The sequence below is a fragment of the Salvelinus alpinus genome, chromosome 3 (genome assembly GCF_045679555.1).
Source record: "Salvelinus alpinus chromosome 3, SLU_Salpinus.1, whole genome shotgun sequence".
In the NCBI taxonomy this organism is placed as follows: Eukaryota; Metazoa; Chordata; class Actinopteri; order Salmoniformes; family Salmonidae; genus Salvelinus; species Salvelinus alpinus.
The window spans coordinates 54,127,225-54,148,422 of NC_092088.1; the positions used below are offsets into that span (position 1 = coordinate 54,127,225).

Here is a 21,198-nt window from a genome sequence, read left to right on the forward strand (position 1 = left end):
TGTGTACCAAGAAGACAGTGAATGTTCCTGAGTGGCCAAGTTATCATTTTGACTTGAATCTGCTTGAAAATCTATGGCCAGACGTGAAAATTGCTATCTAGCCATGAACCCCAACACCATGACAGAGCTTGAAGAACTTGAAGATGTGGCTATCTAATGAAAGTATATTAGTGTTTCATTCATCACTTTGACATTACATCGTTTTTTGTGTAGACCGTTGACAAAATATATATATATATATTTTAAACCCATTTAGTAACACAATAAAATGTGAAGAATTCCATGATAGGTAGGTCATTGTCAGAAGAAGGTCTATTTTTGATGTCCTGTTGAGCTTTTTAGCTTGTAATGGTATCCTGAACTTCACTTAAAAATATTTGAACTGTAAGCTCAACACACACTGTAGAGTAACTATAGACATGGCTGGAATATGTGCATCTAACTCTGGGCTCTGCACTCTTCACAAGGCCTCTTTGGAGCTCATTGAGACTTTGATCGCCTTGTGGGTTAAATCTTCGAAGAGTCTCCCCATCTCTGTTCTATCTACCCAGGAGCTACAAGAATGGAGTCTAGACATGTGGCCTTCCCTGATCCTGACCTTACCCTCAACTTACAATGGTCCATAACCCTGCAACCAAACGCGCTCAGTTGTGGGTGTTTACCCTTTTCACTCAGGGTGTGGCGTGTCACATCCACTAGGTTTTAAGTCTGAGAAATTATTCAAAATATAGCTTTTTTGTGAGCATGTGGTATACTAGGCCTAGAAGGCACATTCCTTAAAGTGTTAATGTAAACCTGCTTGACAGTTTACATCCTTCAAAAAGGGCTTCAAAACATCACTTCATGTAATATTAATATGTACAATGTTTTGTATTTTTTATTGCTGCTGCTGGAAGAGTGGGTCTGAAATAATTGTTTCCTGACAGGATTCATCAAAGTCAGGGAATCTGTCACAAGAGGATAATGGCAGTGATATTCCAGGGCTGGAGCAGATCATCAATGACTTGAGGATAAAGATTGCAGCACTGGAAATACAGCATGCATCTCTGGAGATGGAGGTCCACTCTAAGGAGAGTGGGGATAGGGACAATACTGTGGCCTTAGGGGGTGTCAACCACACATGGAAGAAGAGGATGGAGGTTTCCGTACAGACATCACCTGTGAAGGAGGGCTTTAGATTTTAAGTGCCTTTCAAGGGAGGGTCAATCCCCTCAGCCTCTGTCCCACTGATCTCCTCCTCCTCCCTCCCAAACCCTGGCTTTGTCTGTATCTGCCAACAGCAGCAGCAGAGTGGTACCCAGCCACCACCTCCCCCCACCCCAGATATACCCCCTCCTCTTCTTCCTCCTCCCCCTCATCCTTTACCTCAGCTCTCTGGAGGGCCAACACCACCCCCACCCCCTCTCTCTGGTGGGGCTGGTCCTCCTCCTCCCCTTCCTCCTCCTTTACCTGGTATGTGCAGAACCTGTCCCCCACCTCCACCCCCTCCCCTGCAGAGCTTTGGACCTCCACCCCCTCTACCAGGTATGGGCCCCCCTCCTCCGCCCACACCCCCCAGCAGTGGACCTCCATCTACCCCAGGCTTTGGCCCTCCTCCCCCTCCCGGAGGTTTCATGGCCTCCATGGCCCAGGAGGCTGGACCCCAGAAGGCCCCCATCGAGCCCCCCAAGCCCATGAAGCCTCTCTACTGGACCAGGATCCAGCTGCATTCTAAAAAGTAATTACTAGTCCACTTTAGTCCAATCACTTTAGATATACACTGAGTGTACAAAACATTACATTGCCAAACATTACATTTGCCTTCAGAATAGCCTCAATTTGTCAGGGAATGGCATTCCACAGGGATGCTGGCCCATGTTGACTCCAATGCTCCCCACTGTTGTGTCAAGTTGACTGGATGTCCTTTGGGTGGTGGGACATTCTTGATAGACACGGGAAACTGCTAAGCGTCAAAAACCCAGCAACGTTGCAGTTCTTGACACAAACCGGTGCGCCTAGCACCTACTACGATAACCCATTCAAAGGCACTTAAATCATTTGTCTTTCCTATGCACCCTCTGAATGGCACAGATATAGTACACAATCCATGTCTCAATTGTCTCAAGGCTTAAAAATCCTTCTTTAACCTGTCTCCTCCGCTTGATTTACACTGATTGAAGTCTATTTAACAAGTGACATCAATAAGGGATCATAGCTTTCACCTGGATTCACCTAGTCAAGAAAAGAGGTGTTCTTAATGTTTTGTATAGCCAGTGTATATGTTTATCCATAGCTACCTGTTTAGCTATATGAGAAAACAATCAACATAACTCATGAATGAGAATACAAAAGATAGAGATGGATCATTGACATGTATGGAGGCTTTCCTTACCAAACTATAGAAGGGGTTTTCTGCTGAAGATAAAGATCAGCCATGTTATAGAGATGGGAACCCAGTGTAAAATGAGAGAAAGATGTGGGAAAAGAGTGCGATGAGATGGTGTTTGAGTTGAAACGGTTGTTGTGATGTGCTTTGGTACTGATGTACTTGGTCCGACTTCACACATAAAGATGTCATGCATGCTATAATACTGTAGTACTGTGACATGTCAGAAAATAAGTCCACCTTATAATAACTAGTGGATATAGTGGTGGGTTTATAGGAAGTTATTGGAAATGTAATGTACTGTACAGTAATTGTCTGAAGAGGTACTGTGGTACTGCTCTCTGCATTCTGGGGCTCGGTAAAGCACAACATGTCAGACATTTTGAATTGTAAGTTTGAGGTACACTCTTAGAAAAAAGGGTTCCAAAATGATTCTTTGGCTGTCCCCATTGGAGAACCCATTTTGGTTCCAGGTAGAACCATTTTGGGTTCCATGTAGAACCCTCTGTGGAAATGGTTTTATATGGAAGCCAAAACTGTTCAACCTAGAACCAAAAGTGTTCTACCTGGAACCAAACAGGGTTCTTCAAAGGGTTCTCTTATGGGGACAGCCGAAGAACCCTTTTAGGTTCTAGATAGCACCTTTCTTCTAAGAGGGTATACATCAACAGGATAAAGATCCAATGATAGAGATATAATACAGATCTTTCTGTCTTCTACTTGAGGGATGCGAGTGGTTCTCTGGTCTGGGAGAAGATCGAGGAGCCATCAGTGGATTTTGATGAGTTTGTCGAGTTATTCTCCAAAAGTGCTATGAAGGAGAAGAAGAAGCCAATATCAGACACCATCACCAAGTCCAAGGCCAAACCGGTACTGTACATTGTGTGTGCGTGCGTTTGTCTGTCTGTCTACCCTTGTCTGTTTTTGGTCCCATCCCTATCTCTGTCTCTTGGTGTCCCTCTCTCCGTCACTCTAATCCCTTGCCTGTGAATGACATGAGGAAGGGATGTACTGTAGCCAGACAGGGATTATGTGGTGTGAGGTCTGGCTCCCCCTGGCTTCCAGGCCCAGTGAGGTGCAGAGCCAGTGAGTGGCATGTGGCGAATAAACCCACACTGATGACTGGGAGACACTGTGGTAGGCCAGTCTGTCATGTGGTTCCTCCCCTGAGACTGCTGCTCTGTGGCTCTGACCCAATAGTCTTACATAGCTTCCCATCCTAAGTTTCTACTGTCCTTTTCTGTCAGCCACTGATCGAAAAGAATTTGATAGATTTAAGTACCATGGTAGAGCACTAGCCGAGCACTTCAGCTCTAAGTGGTCACAGAGGAAGCGAGGATATTAAAGAGGGGTTAGTAGAGTATTGGGACAGAGCCTTGTGTGTGCTCTTCCCTCTAGAGGGACTACCTCTGTGTATTCAGAGGTATACAGACAAACTTGAATGAACGACGAAGAGCAGAACCCCATGCTGATTCACTTTTCATACTCGCTCAGTCAGAGCTGCAGTGAAGAACATACACTATATATACAAAGTACACTACCGGTAGAAAGTTTTAGAACACCTACTCATTCAAGGGTTTTCTTTATTTTTACTATTTTCTACATTGTTGAATAATAGTGAAGACATCAAAACTATGAAATAACACATATGGAATCATGTAGTAACCAAAAATGTGTTAAATCAAAATATATTTTATATTTGAGATTCTTCAAATAGCCACCCTTTGCCTTGATGACAACTTTGCACGCTCTTGACATTCTCTCAACCAGCCTCACCTGCAATGATTTTCCAACAGCTTTGAAGGAGTTCCACATATGCTGAGCACTTGTTGGCTGCTTTTCCTTCACTCTGCGGTCTGACTCATCCCAAACTATCTCAATTTTGTTGAGGTCGGGGAATTGTGGAGGCCAAGTCATCTGATGCAGCACTCCAGCACTATCCTTTTTGATAAAATAGCCCTTACACAGCCTGGAGGTGTGTCGCGTCATTGTCCAGTTGAAAAACAAATTGCAGTCCCATGAAGCCCAAACCAGATGGGATGGCATATCGCTGCAGAATGCTGCGGTAGCCATGCTGGTAATAATGCCTTTAATTCTAAATAAATCACAGACAGTGTGACCAGCAAAGCACCCCCACACCATAAAACCTCCTCCTCCATGCTTTACGGTGGGAAATACACCGTAATATGCGGAGATCATCCATTTACCCACACCAAATCTCACAAGGACACGGTGGTTGGAACCAAAAATCTCCAATTTGGACTCCAGACCAAAGGACACATTTCTATCGGTCTAATGTCCATTGCTCGTGTTTCTTGGCCCAAGCAAGTCTCTTATTTTTATTGGTGTCCTTTAGTAGTGGTTTCTTTGCAGCAATTCGACCACGAAAGCCTGATTCACAGTCTCCTCTGAAAAGTTGATGTTGAGACGTATCTGTTACTCTGTGAAGAATTTATTTGGCCTGCAATTTCTGATGTGCAGTTAACTCTAATGAACTTATCCTCTGAAGCAGAAGTCACTCTGGGTTTTCCATTCCTGTGGTGGTCCTTAGAGCCAGTTTCATCATAGTGCTTTATGGATTTTGTGACTGCACTTGAAGAAACATTCAAAGTTCTTGAAATTTTCCAGATTGACTGACCTTCATGTCGTAAAGTGATGATGGACTGTCGTTTCTCTTTGCTTATTTGAGCTTTTCTTGCCAACGTATGAACTTGGTCTTTTACCAAATTGCGCTATCTTCTGTATAACCCCCTTACCTTGTCACAACACAACTGATTGGCTCAAACGCAATAAGAAAGAAATAAACTCCACTAATTCACTTTTAACGAGGCACATCTGTTAATTGAAATGCATTCCAGTTGACTACCTCATGAAGCTGGATGAGAGAATGCCAAGAGTGTGCAAAGTTGTCATCAAGGCAAAGTGGCTACTTTGAAGAATCTCAACTATAAAATATTTTGATTTGTTTTACACGTTTTTGGTTGCTACATGATTCCATATATGTTATTTCGTAGTTTTGATGTCTTCACTATTATTCTACAATGTGAAAACAGTAAAGATAAAGAAAAACTCTTGAATGAGTAGGTGTTCTAAAACTTTTGACCGGTAGTGTATGTGTACACCCATTCAAAGTATTTCAGCCACACCCGTTGCTGACAGGTGTATAAAATTAAGCACACAGCCATTCAATCTCCATAGAAAATCATTGGCAGTAGAAGGGCCTTACTGAAGATCTCAGTGACTTTCAATGTGACACTGTCATAGGATGCCACTTTTCCAATAAGTCTGTTTGGAAAGTTTCTGCCCAGCTTGAGCATCCCCGGTCAACTGTAAGTGCAGTTACTGTGAGGTGTAATGTCTAGGATCAACAACGGCTCAGCCATGAAGTGGTATGCCACACAAGCTCACAGAACAGGACTGCCAAGTGCTGAAGCACATAACAAATTCTGTCCTCTGTTGCATTTACATTTACATTTACATTTAAGTCATTTAGCAGACGCTCTTATCCAGAGCGACTTACAAGTTGGTGCATTCACCTTATGATGTCCAGTGGAACAACCACTTTACAATAGTGCATCTAACTCTAAGGGGGGGGGGGGGTTAGAAGGATTACTTTATCCTATCCTAGGTATTCCTTAAAGAGGTGGGGTTTCAGGTGTCTCCGGAAGGTGGTGATTGATTCCGCTGACCTGGCGTCGTGGGGGAGTTTGTTCCACCATTGGGGTGCCAGAGCAGCGAACAGTTTTGACTGGGCTGAGCGGGAGCTGTACTTCCTCAGAGGTAGGGAGGCGAGCAGGCCAGAGGTGGATGAACGCAGTGCCCTTGTTTGGGTGTAGGGCCTGATCAGAGCCTGAAGGTACGGAGGTGCCGTTCCCCTCACAGCTCCGTAGGCAAGCACCATGGTCTTGTAGCGGATGCGAGCTTCAACTGGAAGCCAGTGGAGAGAGCGGAGGAGCGGGGTGACGTGAGAGAACTTGGGAAGGTTGAACACCAGACGGGCTGCGGCGTTCTGGATGAGTTGTAGGGGTTTAATCGCACAGGCAGGGAGCCCAGCCAACAGCGAGTTGCAGTAATCCAGACGGGAGATGACAAGTGCCTGGATTAGGACCTGCGCCGCTTCCTGTGTGAGGCAGGGTCGTACTCTGCGAATGTTGTAGAGCATGAACCTACAGGAACGGGTCACCGCCTTGATGTTGGTTGAGAACGACAGGGTGTTGTCCAGGATCACGCCAAGGTTCTTAGCGCTCTGGGAGGAGGACACAATGGAGTTGTCAACCGTGATGGCAAGATCATGGAACGGGCAGTCCTTCCCCGGGAGGAAGAGCAGCTCCGTCTTGCCGAGGTTCAGCTTGAGGTGGTGATCCGTCATCCACACTGATATGTCTGCCAGACATGCAGAGATGCGATTCGCCACCTGGTTATCAGAAGGGGGAAAGGAGAAGATTAATTGTGTGTCGTCTGCATAGCAATGATAGGAGAGACCATGTGAGGATATGACAGAGCCAAGTGACTTGGTGTATAGCGAGAATAGGAGAGGGCCTAGAACAGAGCCCTGGGGGACACCAGTGGTGAGAGCACGTGGTGCGGAGACAGATTCTCGCCACGCCACCTGGTAGGAGCGACCTGTCAGGTAGGACGCAATCCAAGCGTGGGCCGCGCCGGAGATGCCCAACTCGGAGAGGGTGGAGAGGAGGATCTGATGGTTCACAGTATCAAAGGCAGCCGATAGGTCTAGAAGGATGAGAGCAGAGGAGAGAGAGTTAGCTTTAGCAGTGCGGAGCGCCTCCGTGACACAGAGAAGAGCAGTCTCAGTTGAATGACTAGTCTTGAAACCTGACTGATTTGGATCAAGAAGGTCATTCTGAGAGAGATAGCAGGAGAGCTGGCCAAGGACGGCACGTTCAAGAGTTTTGGAGAGGAAAGAAAGAAGGGATACTGGTCTGTAGTTGTTGACATCGGAGGGATCGAGTGTAGGTTTTTTCAGAAGGGGTGCAACTCTCGCTCTCTTGAAGGCGGAAGGGACGTAGCCAGCGGTCAAGGATGAGTTGATGAGCGAGGTGAGGTAAGGGAGAAGGTCTCCGGAAATGGTCTGGAGAAGAGAGGAGGGGATAGGGTCAAGCGGGCAGGTTGTTGGGCGGCCGGCCGTCACAAGACGCGAGATTTCATCTGGAGAGAGAGGGGAGAAAGAGGTCAAAGCACAGGTAGGACAGTGTGAGCAGAACCAGCGGTGTCGTTTGACTTAGCAAACGAGGATCGGATGTCGTCGACCTTCTTTTCAAAATGGTTGACGAAGTCATCCGCAGAGAGGGAGCAGGGGGGGGGAGGGGGAGGAGGATTCAGGAGGGAGGAGAAGGTGGCAAAGAGCTTCCCAGGGTTAGAGGCAGATGCTTGGAATTTAGAGTGGTAGAAAGTGGCTTTAGCAGCAGAGACAGAAGAGGAGAATGTAGAGAGGAGGGAGTGAAAGGATGCCAGGTCCGCAGGGAGGCGAGTTTTCCTCCATTTCCGCTCGGCTGCCCGGAGCCCTGTTCTGTGAGCTCGCAATGAGTCGTCGAGCCACGGAGCAGGAGGGGAGGACCGAGCCGGCCTGGAGGATAGGGGACATAGAGAGTCAAAGGATGTAGAAAGGGAGGAGAGGAGGGTTGAGGAGGCAGAATCAGGAGATAGGTTGGAGAAGGTTTGAGCAGAGGGAAGAGATGATAGGATGGAAGAGGAGAGAGTAGCGGGGGAGAGAGAGCGAAGGTTGGGACGGCGCGATACCATCCGAGTAGGGGCAGTGTGGGAAGTGTTGGATGAGAGCGAGAGGGAAAAGGATACAAGGTAGTGGTCGGAGACTTGGAGGGGAGTTGCAATGAGATTAGTGGAAGAACAGCATCTAGTAAAGATGAGGTCAAGCGTATTGCCTGCCTTGTGAGTAGGGGGGGAAGGTGAGAGGGTGAGGTCAAAAGAGGAGAGGAGTGGAAAGAAGGAGGCAGAGAGGAATGAGTCAAAGGTAGACGTGGGGAGGTTAAAGTCACCCAGAACTGTGAGAGGTGAGCCATCCTCAGGAAAGGAGCTTATCAAGGCGTCAAGCTCATTGATGAACTCTCCAAGGGAACCTGGGGGGCGATAAATGATAAGGATGTTAAGCTTGAAAGGGCTGGTAACTGTGACAGCATGGAATTCAAAGGAGGCGATAGACAGATGGGTCAGGGGAGAAAGAGAGAATGTCCACTTGGGAGAGATGAGGATCCCAGTGCCACCACCCCGCTGACCAGAAGCTCTCGGGGTGTGCGAGAACACGTGGGCAGACGAGGAGAGAGCAGTAGGAGTAGCAGTGTTATCTGTGGTAATCCATGTTTCCGTCAGTGCCAAGAAGTCGAGGGACTGGAGGGAAGCATAGGCTGAGATGAACTCTGCCTTGTTGGCCGCAGATCGGCAGTTCCAGAGGCTGCCGGAGACCTGGAACTCCACGTGGGTCGTGCGCGCTGGGACCACCAGGCAGCGGCCACGCGGTGTGAAGCGTTTGTATGGTCTGTGCAGAGAGGAGAGAAGAGGGATAGACAGACACATAGTTGACAGGCTACAGAAGAGGCTACGCTAATGCAAAGGAGATTGGAATGACAAGTGGACTACACGTCTCGAATGTTCAGAAAGTTAAACTTACGTTGCAAGAAATCTTATTGACTAAAAATGATACAGTGCTGCTGAAGTAGGCTAGCTAGCAGTGGCTGCGTTGTTGACTTAGTTAGAAAGTGTAGCTGGCTAGGTAGCCTCGGTAACTGGCTAGGTAACCTCGACAATTACTCAAAAACTACACAATTATCTTGACAGCAAAGACAACTATGTAGCTAGCTAACACTACACTAACCAAGTCGTTCCGTTGTAATGTAATAGTCTCTACAGTGCTGCTATTCGGTAGACGTTGGCTAGCTGGCTAGCTGCTGGCTAGCTAGCAGTGTTTCCTACGTTAAGAGGGACGACAAATAGCTGGCTAGCTAACCTCGGTAAATTACGATAATTACTGTAATCTACACAATTATCTTGGATACGAAGACAGCAAAGACAACTACAGTGGGGAGAACAAGTATTTGATACACTGCCGATTTTGCAGGTTTTCCTACTTACAAAGCATGTAGAGGTCTGTAATTTTTATCATAGGTACACTTCAACTGTGAGAGACGGAATCTAAAACATAAATCCAGGAAATCACATTGTATGATTTTTAAGTAATTAATTTGCATTTTATTGCATGACATAAGTATTTGATACATCAGAAAAGCAGAACTTAATATTTGGTACAGAAACCTTTGTTTGCAATTACAGAGATCATACGTTTCCTGTAGTTCTTGACCAGGTTTGCACACACTGCAGCAGGGATTTTGGCCCACTCCTCCATACAGACCTTCTCCAGATCCTTCAGGTTTCGGGGCTGTCGCTGGGCAATACGGACTTTCAGCTCCCTCCAAAGATATTCTATTGGGTTCAGGTCTGGAGACTGGCTAGGCCACTCCAAGACCTTGAGATGCTTCTTACAGAGCCACTCCTTAGTTGCCCTGGCTGTGTGTTTCGGGTCGTTGTCTTGCTGGAAGACCCAGCCACGACCCATCTTCAATGCTCTTACTGAGGGAAGGAGGTTGTTGGCCAAGATCTCGCGATACATGGCCCCATCCATCCTCCCCTCAATACGGTGCAGTCGTCCTGTCCCCTTTGCAGAAAAGCATCCCCAAAGAATGATGTTTCCACCTCCATGCTTCACGGTTGGGATGGTGTTCTTAGAGTTGTACTCATCCTTCTTCTTCCTCCAAACACGGCGAGTGGAGTTTAGACCAAAAAGCTCTATTTTTGTCTCATCAGACCACATGACCTTCTCCCATTCCTCCTCTGGATCATCCAGATGGTCATTGGCAAACTTCAGACGGGCCTGGACATGCGCTGGCTTGAGCAGGGGGACCTTGCGTGCGCTGCAGGATTTTAATCCATGACGGCATAGTGTGTTACTAATGGTTTTCTTTGAGACTGTGGTCCCAGCTCTCTTCAGGTCATTGACCATGTCCTGCCGTGTAGTTCTGGGCTGATCCCTCACCTTCCTCATGATCATTGATGCCCCACGAGGTGAGATCTTGCATGGAGCCCCAGACCGAGGGTGATTGACCGTCAACTTCAACTTCTTCCATTTTCTAATAATTGCGCCAACAGTTGTTGCCTTCTCACCAAGCTGCTTGCCTATTGTCCTGTAGCCCATCCCAGCCTTGTGCAGGTCTACAATTTTATCCCTGATGTCCTTACACAGCTCTCTGGTCTTGGCCATTGTGGAGAGGTTGGAGTCTGTTTGATTGAGTGTGTGGACAGGTGTCTTTTATACAGGTAACGAGTTCAAACAGGTGCAGTTAATACAGGTAATGAGTGGAGAACAGGAGGGCTTCTTAAAGAAAAACTAACAGGTCTGTGAGAGCCGGAATTCTTACTGGTTGGTAGGTGATCAAATACTTATGTCATGCAATAAAATGCAAATAATTTCCTTAAAAATCATACAATGTGATTTCCTGGATTTTTGTTTTAGATTCCGTCTCTCACAGTTGAAGTGTACCTATGATAAAAATTACAGACCTCTACATGCTTTGTAAGTAGGAAAACCTGCAAAATCGGCAGTGTATCAAATACTTGTTCTCCCCACTGTATGTAGCTAGCTAACACTACGCTAATCAAGTCGTTCCGTTGAATGTAATAGTTTCTACAGTGCTGCTATTCGGTAGACGTTGGCTAGCTGTTGGCTAGCTAGCAGTGTTTCCTACGTTAAGGACGACAAATAGCTGGCTAGCTAACCTCGGTAAATTAAGATAATCACTCTAAAACTACACACTCTAAACTACACAATTATCTTGGATACGAAGACAGCAAAGACAACTATGTAGCTAGCTAACACTACACTAATCAAGTCGTTCCGTTGAGTGTAATAGTTTCTACAGTGCTGCTATTCGGTTGCAACACTCACTATTGAGTTACAAACTGCCTCTGGAAGCAACGTCAGCACAAGAACTGTTCGTTCTTGTGCTGACGGAGCTTCATCAAATGGGTTTCCATGGTCTTGCAGCTGCATACAAGCCTACGATCACCATGCGCAATGCCGTCGGCTGGAGTGGTGTAAAGCTCACCGCCATTGGACTCTGGAGCAGTGGAAACGTGTTCTCTGGAGTGATGAATCACGCTTCACCATCTGGCAGTCCGATGGACAAATTTGAGTTTGGCGGAAGCCAGGGGAACGCTACCTGCCCGAATGCATAGTGCCAACTGTAAAGTTTGGTGGAGGAGGAATAAGGGTCTGGGGCTGTTTTTTCATGGTTCGGGCTAGGCCCCTTAGTTCCAGTGAATGGTAATCTTAATACAGCATACAATGACATTCTAGATGATTCTTTCCTTCCAATTTTGTGGCAAAAGTTTGGGGAAGGCCCTTTCCTGTTTCAGCATGACAATGCCTCCGTGCACATAGCGAGGTCCACTGTCACGACTGTCCTCTCCTTGTTCGGGCGGCGTTCGGCGATCGACGTCACCGGCTTTCTAGCCATCACCTCTCCATTTTGCATACATCCATTTGTCTTGTCTTGTTTCCATACACACCTGGTTTTCATTTCCCCAATCAATCTACTTGTATTTAACCCTCTGTTTAACCCTCATGTGTAATTGTTTCATGTGATGTTAGTTTACGCGCTTTACTTTTATGTTCCGTTTTTTGAGTGCATTTGATTTATGTAGTGCTGTCGTTTTTTGGAACTATAATAAAAGTGTGCCTGTTCATTATACTCTGCTCTCCTGCACCTGACTTTGCCTCCAATACACCATTGACATCCACACAATCAATCAATCAAATGTATTTACAAAGCCCTTCTTACATCAGCTGATATCTCAAAGTGCTGTACAGAAACCCAGCCTAAAACCCCAAACAGCAAGCAATGCAGGTGTAGAAGCACGGTAGCTAGGAAAAACTGCCTAGAAAGGCCAAAACCTAGGAAGAAACCTAGAGAGGAACCAGGCTATGAGGGGTGGCCAGTCCTCTTCTGGCTGTGCTGGGTGGAGATTAAAACAGAACATGGCCAAGTTCAAATGTTCATAGATGACTAGCAGGGTCAAATAATAATCATCACAGTGGTTGAAGAGGGTGCAACAGGTCAGCACCTCAGGAGTAAATTGTCCAGTTGGCCAATTGGCCTTTCATAGCCGATCATTCAGAGTATCTCTACCGCTCCTGCTAGAGAGTTGAAAACAGCAGGTCTGGGAAAGGTAGCACGTCCGGTGAACAGGTCAGGGTTCCATAGCCGCAGGCAGAACAGTTGATACTGGAGCAGGAGCAAGACCAGGTGGCCCAGGGACAGCAAGGTGTCATCAGGCCAGGTAGTCCTGAAGGCATGTTCCTAGGGCTCAGGTTCTCCGAGAGAGAAAGAAAGAAAGAAAGAAAGAAAGAAAGAGAAAAAGAGAAAAAATTTGAGAGAGCATACTTAAATTCACACAGGACACAGGATAGACAGGAGAAATACTCCAGATATAACAGACTGACCCTAGCCCCCCGACACACAAACTATTGCAGCATAAATACTGTAGACTGAGACAGGAGGGGTCGGGCGATACAGAAATGGTTTGTCAAGATTGTTGTGGAAGAGCTTGACTGGCCTGCACAGAGCCCTGACCTTAACGCCATCGAACACCTTTGGGATGAATTGGAACGGCGAAGTCAGGCCTAATCGCCCAACATCAGTGCCCAACCTCACCGATGCTCTTATGGCTGAATAGAAGCAAGTCCCCACAGCAATGTTCTAACATTTGGTGGGAAGCCCTCCCAGAGGAGTGGAGGCTGTTATAGCGACAAAGAGGGGACCAACTCCATATTAATGCCCAAGATTTTAGAATTAGATGTTCGACGAGCAGGTGTCCACATACTTTGGTCATGTAGTGTATGGGTGGATTCAATCAACCAACCGACCATACAACATTCATCACTTTGATATGAACAACAACGTTTATGGTAATAATGTGATAACATTTGTAAAGCATGTGTATGCATTACTCGAAAATGCTAAACGTGTCTCTTACAGTATATCTTCTCATATCCCAGATTGTACTGGATAAACAGCATGTCTTGGTCGACAAATAGATGTGTTGTTATCATCTTTCTGCCCTTTCTGACCTTCTCCCTTTGTTGTGGGTGAATGTGGACTGGCGACTTTACACTAAATTAGCCCACATTGTTATACTTAATGTTAGATGTGAAACTGTAGAGAAAGAATACTGTACTCAGGCCTTAAGTTTTAGTTGCATTATCAGAAGTCTGCGTTTCTCTTCTGCCTCTGAGTACTTTTTCACATGAACAAATGTTGTTTTGTTATAATTTATTCTCTTTTATGGTCTAACGGAGACCAAATTTGCCCTCTGGCATGTTATGCAGAGCTTTGTGGGTTTCGTAGAAATCGGTGTTGACCAACGATGAAAACACCGTATTATTGGAATGATTGACTCATGACATAAATAAAATATCAAAGGATGATTGATGTAAATTAAAGATCTTTTTAAACCAGGGATTCAAATTCTGCACGTGGTTTGTATGAAAACTGAAATCCTTTTTATTTTTATTATTATCAATCGAACCATATTCACATCAGGAAAACGTTTTTGAATGGTCAATTTGCTGTAAATTAATAAAAGAGTTTATGATTAAAATGTTATTATATTCTCCAGGGGAAGAGTTATTCTGTAGATCCTGTAAAATTATATACAATGTGATATAATGATCTTCACTATGAACACATCAGACAATATTATCTGCAGTGTAGTACCACCATTATGCACCTATAATTGCTCATGCTGTGTGTCTTTTAGCATTGAAATTAAATTATATTATGTCCACAGTGTGTTTGGAAACCATTTAGCTAGATATATAGGCAGGAGTTCAGTGATGTAACTGACTCCATGTTCAATTATTATATTTTTAACTCCACTGTGGGTTGGGTGATCTGGAGCACATCAAAGTGGTATGCCTGAGGCTGGGGTTTACTATCTACACTCACCACACAACCTTATTACCCAGCAGTCACTCTGCATACTCAGCCTGACTCTGGTCACAGGGAGAACCTACAGTAAACCATACAGGGGTACAATCTTAATTTAATCACTCTGTTGTCACAGACAATTGTACTGAAGAACAGGAAATGCACACTTGTAGTGTATTCTAGGTTAAAAAGGCCTCTAAAGTTTGTAATTTCCACTTTAAAATGTCAGACTTGATTTGTCCTAACTAAAAATGTCCTAACTAAAAATCAACCCCTACAAAAATGTCAATGAATTATAATCCACATATTAATTCAGATGCACATGTCCTCTTGCGGCAGGATTATTTTCATGTTGTGATAAACTGGTCAAATTAAGATCGAACATCTGTACTGTACATGATACTGTCCATGGCTGTTGGTTTATTAATATATATTTAAATATATATTGAAACTTCATCAGCAGTTGTAAATGTATGTATGATTTACTTGGCACAATATAGTGGCATATAGTAAAAGAGAGTGATGATGGATAATTATTGTACAAGATAAACAATATTTTGAGACTCCAAAATCTTAAGCAGTTAACTTAATATATTTGTGATCTGCCAATCTATTCTCACATTGTTGTTGTGACATTTGACTTTTAAATACTCAAATGTCTTGCCATTGATACCCAGCCTGCAATTTGTGGTTTGTGTAAAACGTAATTTGTTGAACATCTAATCACAGAAAAAAGAGCAAAATGAACGTATACTACTGTATATTTAGTGGGCAATATTTGGAAATGCTTTCCTACTTATCTCCATATGAACTGCATTATCAGCGTGACGGGTTCAAGTGATAAATAAGTCGAGATGTCTCTAAGATCTACAAATTCTAGATCCCCTCATCGAAAATATGATATACTGTATGTGGAGAACTGAACTAGAAGGGAAAATTGACAATCACATTCATTCGACTAGACAAGTTTATAATTTGGATAATGTTTGTGGGATAAGTGGCAACAATTCATTTCCAATAAAATGAAAAGATAAAGGGAGATAGAGATTCAGTTATGGCCTGTTTTGGACTTATTCTAAAGCTTGATCCTCTTTCCCTTCTCTGTTCTCTCTCTCTGTTCTCTCTCTCTCAGGTGGTGAAGCTGTTGAACACCAAGCGATCACAGAACGTGGGGATCCTCATGTCTAGCATCCACTTGGACATGAAGGACATCCAGAGTGGTGAGTGGTAATGCTCCACCTCAACCCACCTCACTCAACAAAGCATCATGAAATCATTGCAAGCGGTTTTGCCCAGGAAGTTTCCTGAACTCAAGTTTCTCGGACAATGCATTGACCTCTCAACACTATATATATTTTATATACTGTATATATAAAAAATATAAAATTTTTAATTTACCCCTTTTTCAAACCCAATTAGTTGTTACAGTCTTGTCCCATCACTGCAATGTAGGTCGAGAGCCGTGCGTCCTCCGAAACACGACCCCGCCAAGCAGCACTGTTTTGCTTCTTGACACATTGCTCGCTTAACCCAGAAGCCAGCCGCACCAATGTGTCGGAGGAAACACGGTACACCTGGCAACCATGTCAGTGTGCATTGCGCCCGGCCTGCCGACACCTCCCCTAACCTGGACGACGCTGGGACAACAGAATGCCGCCTCATGAGTCTCCCAGTCGCGACTATCTGCGACACAGCCTGGGATCGAACCTGGATCTGCTGTGACGCATTAGACCCCTGCGCCACTCGGGAGGCCCCAACCTCTCTACACTTTTGATGCATAGTGCATTAGGAAAGTATTCAGACCTGTTGACTTTTTCCACATTTTGTTATGTTACAGTCTTATTCAATCTCCACACAATACAAAATAATTAACCCATTTTAGACATTTTTGCAAATGTACAGCAATATCTTATATAGTATACATACGTTTTCAGACCCTTTGCTATGAGACTCAAAATTGAGCTCATGTGCATCCTGTTTCCATTGATCATCATTGGGATGTTTATACAACTTGATTGGAGTCCACCTGTGCTAAATTCAATTCATTGGACATGATTTGGAAAGGCACACGCCTGTCTGTATAAGTTTCCACAGTTGACAGTGCATGTCAGAGCATCATTCTTAAATGGAAGAACTTTGGAACCACCAACAAGGGCCTTGGTCAGGGAGGTGACCAAGAACCCAATGGTCACTCTGACAGAGCTCCAGAGTTCCTCTGTGAAGATGGGAGAACCTTCAAGAATGACAACCATCTCTGCAGCACGCCACCAATTAGGCATTTATGTTAGAGTGGCCAGGTTGAAGCCACTCAACAGTAAAAGGCACATGACAGCCCGCTTGGAGTTTGCAAAAAGGCACCTAAAGGACTCTCAGACATTGAGAAACAAGATTCCCTGGTCTAATGAAACCAAGATTGAACTCTTTGGCCTGAATACCAAGTGTCATGTCTGGAGGAAACCTGGCACCATCCCTACGGTGAAGCATGGTGGTGGCAGCATCATGCTGTGGGGATGTTTTTCAGCAGCAGGAACTGGGAGACTAGTCAAGATTGAGGGAAAGATGAACGGAGCAAAGTACAGAGAGATCCTTGAGGAAAAACCTGCTCCAGAGTGGTCAGGACCTCAGAATGGGGCGAAGGTTCACCTTCCAACAGAACAACGACCCTAAGCGCACAGCCAAGACAATGCAGGAGTGGCTTCGGGACAAGTCTTTGAATGTTCTTGAGTGGCGCAGCCAGAGCCCGGACTTGAACCCAATCAAAATTATTTGGAGAGACCTGAAAATAGCTGTGCAGCAATGCTCCAAATCCGACCTGACAGAGCTTGAGAGGATCTGCAGAGATTCATGGGAGAAACTCCCCAAATACAGGTGTGCCTGTATACCCAAGAAGACTCAACGCTGTAATCGCGTACTGAGTAAAGTACTGTACTGAGTAAAGTACTGAGTAAAGGGTCTGAATACTTATGTAAGTGTAATATTTCAGTTTTTAAAATGTTATATATTTGCAAAAATGTATAAAATCTTGTTATTGCTTTGTCATTACGGGGTATTGTGTGTAGATTGATGAGGGATTTTCTTTTTTTGCCCAAAAAGTCAAGGGGCCTGAATACTTTCCGAATGCACAGTATGTGTTACAAGGTTATTATAGTAAACTTTAAATTAAATTAAAACTAATTAATAAACTGAAATAAAAAAAATGAACAAACTTGTTGGAAAAAATACAACTATACTGGAACTAAAGTACAATAAAAACCATCATGAATTACGGTCCTTTAAAAAAAAAAACGTTTTATGTTTGGCAAACATTTTACGAGGTTTCAAGTTATTCTTTTTTATGGAGTTTTCAAGCTCCTGAATCTGTCAGGTCACATTGAGATTGGGCGCATTTGAGTTGTAAGGCTGACTATAGACGAAAGTCCAGGATTGAAGTCGGTGGAGATGCAACTGCGACAGCCAAAAGTCAGACACTACTGTGGTTTTCAACAGCAAGACTCAGATCAACATGGTAGAGTTGGCATTGTTTATAAAAAAATGCATTTTTCTCTGTCTCCAACCCCATAACGCACACTCACAAACTGAAATAATATGTGTGTACATTGTATATGTGTACATTAGTGAGAGAGGGAGAAAGCCTCAAATATCACATTAATTTCTATATATCCACATCCAATCCCAAATGGACCCCTAAGCCCTACTCCCTAGGCACTTGTGGACATCTGAGAGGATTTGAATGGTTTGAGCAACATGGTGAAACTTCCACATGTCTATCAGAGGTCAAGGTGGATCTATTACCATATATCTTACACCTGTCAAATCCTCTTGGATCTCCACAAGTGCATAGGGTGTAGGGTTTAGGGGTCCATTTGGGATTGCTCTCCACTGTATAAACGAATCGCGGTAAATATAGTTCCTGTTTCAGTCATATCTTTGATCACATTCCCATGGGTCAAACCAAAGAAAACAAATGATTTGTTGGCAATAGAACCTCCCACAATACAGGCCATAGCTGCAAGATGAAGTTGTTGAAGAGCGTGACCGTTGATCACATTATTTTTGTAAGTTCGTACAGTTGAAGTCGGAAGTTTACATACACCTCGGCCAAAAACATTTAAACTCAGTTTTTCACAATTCCTGACATTTAATCTGAGTAAAAATTCCCTGTCTTAGGTCAGTTAGGATCACCACTTTATTTTAAGAATGTGAAATGTCAGAATAATAGTAGAGAATTATTTATTTCAGCTTTTATCATCACATTCCCAGTGGGTCAGAAGTTTACATACACTCAATGAGTATTTGGTAGCATTGCCTTTAAATTGTTTAACTGGGGTCAAACATTTCGGGTAGCCTTCCACTAGCTTCCCACAATAAGTTGGGTGAATTTTGGCCCATTCCTCCTGACAGAACTGGTGTAACTGAGTCAGGTTTGTAGGCCTCCTTGCTCGCACACACTTTTTCAGTTCTGCCCACAAATTGTCTATACAATTGAGGTCAAAGCTTTGTGATGGCCATTCCAATACCTTGACATTGTTGTCCTTAAGCCATTTTGCCAGAACATTGGATGTATGCTTGGGGTCATTGTCCATTTGGAAGACCCATTTGCGACCAAGCTTTAACTTCCTGACTGATGTCTTGAGATGTTGCTTCAATATATCCACATCATTTTCCTACCTCATGATGCCATCTATTTTGTGAAGTTCACCAGTCTCTCCTGCAGCAAAGCACCCCCACAACAGAATGCTGCCACCCCCGTGCTTCACGGTTGGGATGATGTTCTTGGGCTTGCAAGGCTCTCCCTTTTTCCAAACATAACGATGGTCATTATGGCCAAACAGTTCTATTTTTGTTTCATCAGACCGGTGGACATTTCTCCAAAAAGTATTATCTTTGTCAGGCTTGATCTTAGTCTGGCTTTTTATGGCGGTTTTGGAGCAGTTGCTTCTTCCTTGCTGAGCGGCCTTTCAGGTTAGGTCAAAATAGGACTCGTTTTACTGTGGATATAAATACTTTTGTACCTGTTTACTCCAGCATCTTCACAAGGTCCTTTGCTGTTGTTCTCGGATTGATTTGCACTTTTCACCCCAAAGTACGTTCATCTCTAGGAGACAGAACGCGTCTCCTTCCTGAGCGGTATGACGGCTGCGTGGTCCCATGGTGTTTGTACTTGCATACTATTGTTTGTACAGATGAACGTGGTACCTTCAGGCGTTTGGAAATTTCTCCCAAGGATGAACCAGACTTGTGGAGGTCTACAATTTTGTTTCTGAGGTCTTGGCTGATTTCTTTTGACTTTCCCATGATGTCAAGCAAAGAGGCACTGAGTTTGAAGTTAGGCCTTGAAATACATCCACAGGTACACCTCCAATTGACTCAAAATATGTCAATTAGCCTATCAGAAGCTTCTAAAGCCATGACATCATTTTCTGGAATTTTCCAAGCCTTTTAAAGGCATAGTCAACTTAGTGTATGTAAACTTCTGACCCACTGGAATTGTGATACAGTGAATGATAAGTGAAATAATCTGTCTGTAAACAATTGTTGTAAAAATTACTTGTGTCATGCACAAAGTAGATGTCCTAACCAACTTGCCAAAACTATAGTTTGTTTACAAGAAATTTGTGGAGTGGTTGAAAAACAAGTTTTCATGACCCCAGCCTAAGTGTATGTAAATTTCCGACTTCAACTGTAGGTGCAAGTCAGCCAATATGTATCCCCATAATGCAACACACTTTGAAAGGTGATGACCAATAATGGTAACAATGAAGTACATGACTGTCATTGTTTTCAAATAAAATTGTAGAAAAGGTTTTAAAAAATTGCTTCTTAGCAAAGTGACATTTCTGAAGCAAGAATTTTGCTAAAACTGTCTGGGAGTGGTCTGAGTGGGAAACAGAAAGTGGAAAACAGAAAACGCTGTGTTATTTGCAGAGATGTTTGGAACTCTTTTTTTATTATTGGTCTCTTAACTAATTTACCCCCTGGTGATGTCTCCTGACAGGCCAAAACTCCATTCCACCAAAACAGGTTGAAATTCCAGCTATTACATTTTTTATTTAACTAGGCAGGTCAGTTAAGAACAAATTCTTATGTTCATTGACGGCCTACCCCGGCCAAACCCAGACGATGCTGGGCCAATTTTGCACCGCCCTATGGGACTCCAAATCACGGCCGGATGTGATACAGCCTGGATTTGGAACCAGGGACTGTGATGACAACTCTTGCACTGAGATGCAGTGCCTTAGACTACTGCGCCACTCGGGAACACTCTTTTAGTGTGTAAATATATATAAAACACAGAAAAATCACGTTTTTGTCTGCACTGGGCCTTTAAACCTAACCTATGACCTGACCCATCACCATTTATGATGTGTCGTTTTTGCGATGTCCCTTCTTGCCACTGCCCCACAGTGGCAAGAAGGGACATCGCAAAAACGACACATCATAAATGGCTCCTAGCCTCCCACGCACAGGCTACATTCTGTCCCTAACACTAAAACTGAAACGAAATAGAAATCTAAAACAAATAGATTTTTTTAAATAAAACTTTAATTAAAATAACTAGTAAATCAGATCAGAAAACAAACTTAAACTAAACTTAATTAAAAATAATAATAATCTTAAAACGAATAAAAATAAAAGCTAATATTAAAGCACAAAACTATAAGCTTGATGTGTTACTCTCAACTGAGAGGCCTCATTATTGGGTTATAACTAGACTTTGAAGTATTAAGGATGTATGATTATCTTTGTCTCTGTGTTTCCATCTTTCATTTAGTTTACTATATTCTCTTTAATCCTGCTCTCTCTCTTTCTTTCTCTAAT

The 21,198-nt window shown here is 43.9% G+C and overlaps 1 pseudogene; it reads left to right on the plus strand.

Annotated features, from left to right (window-relative positions):
- LOC139569826 (formin-2-like) overlaps positions 1-21,198 on the plus strand; it is an 82,693-nt pseudogene that overhangs the window by 21,417 nt on the left and 40,078 nt on the right.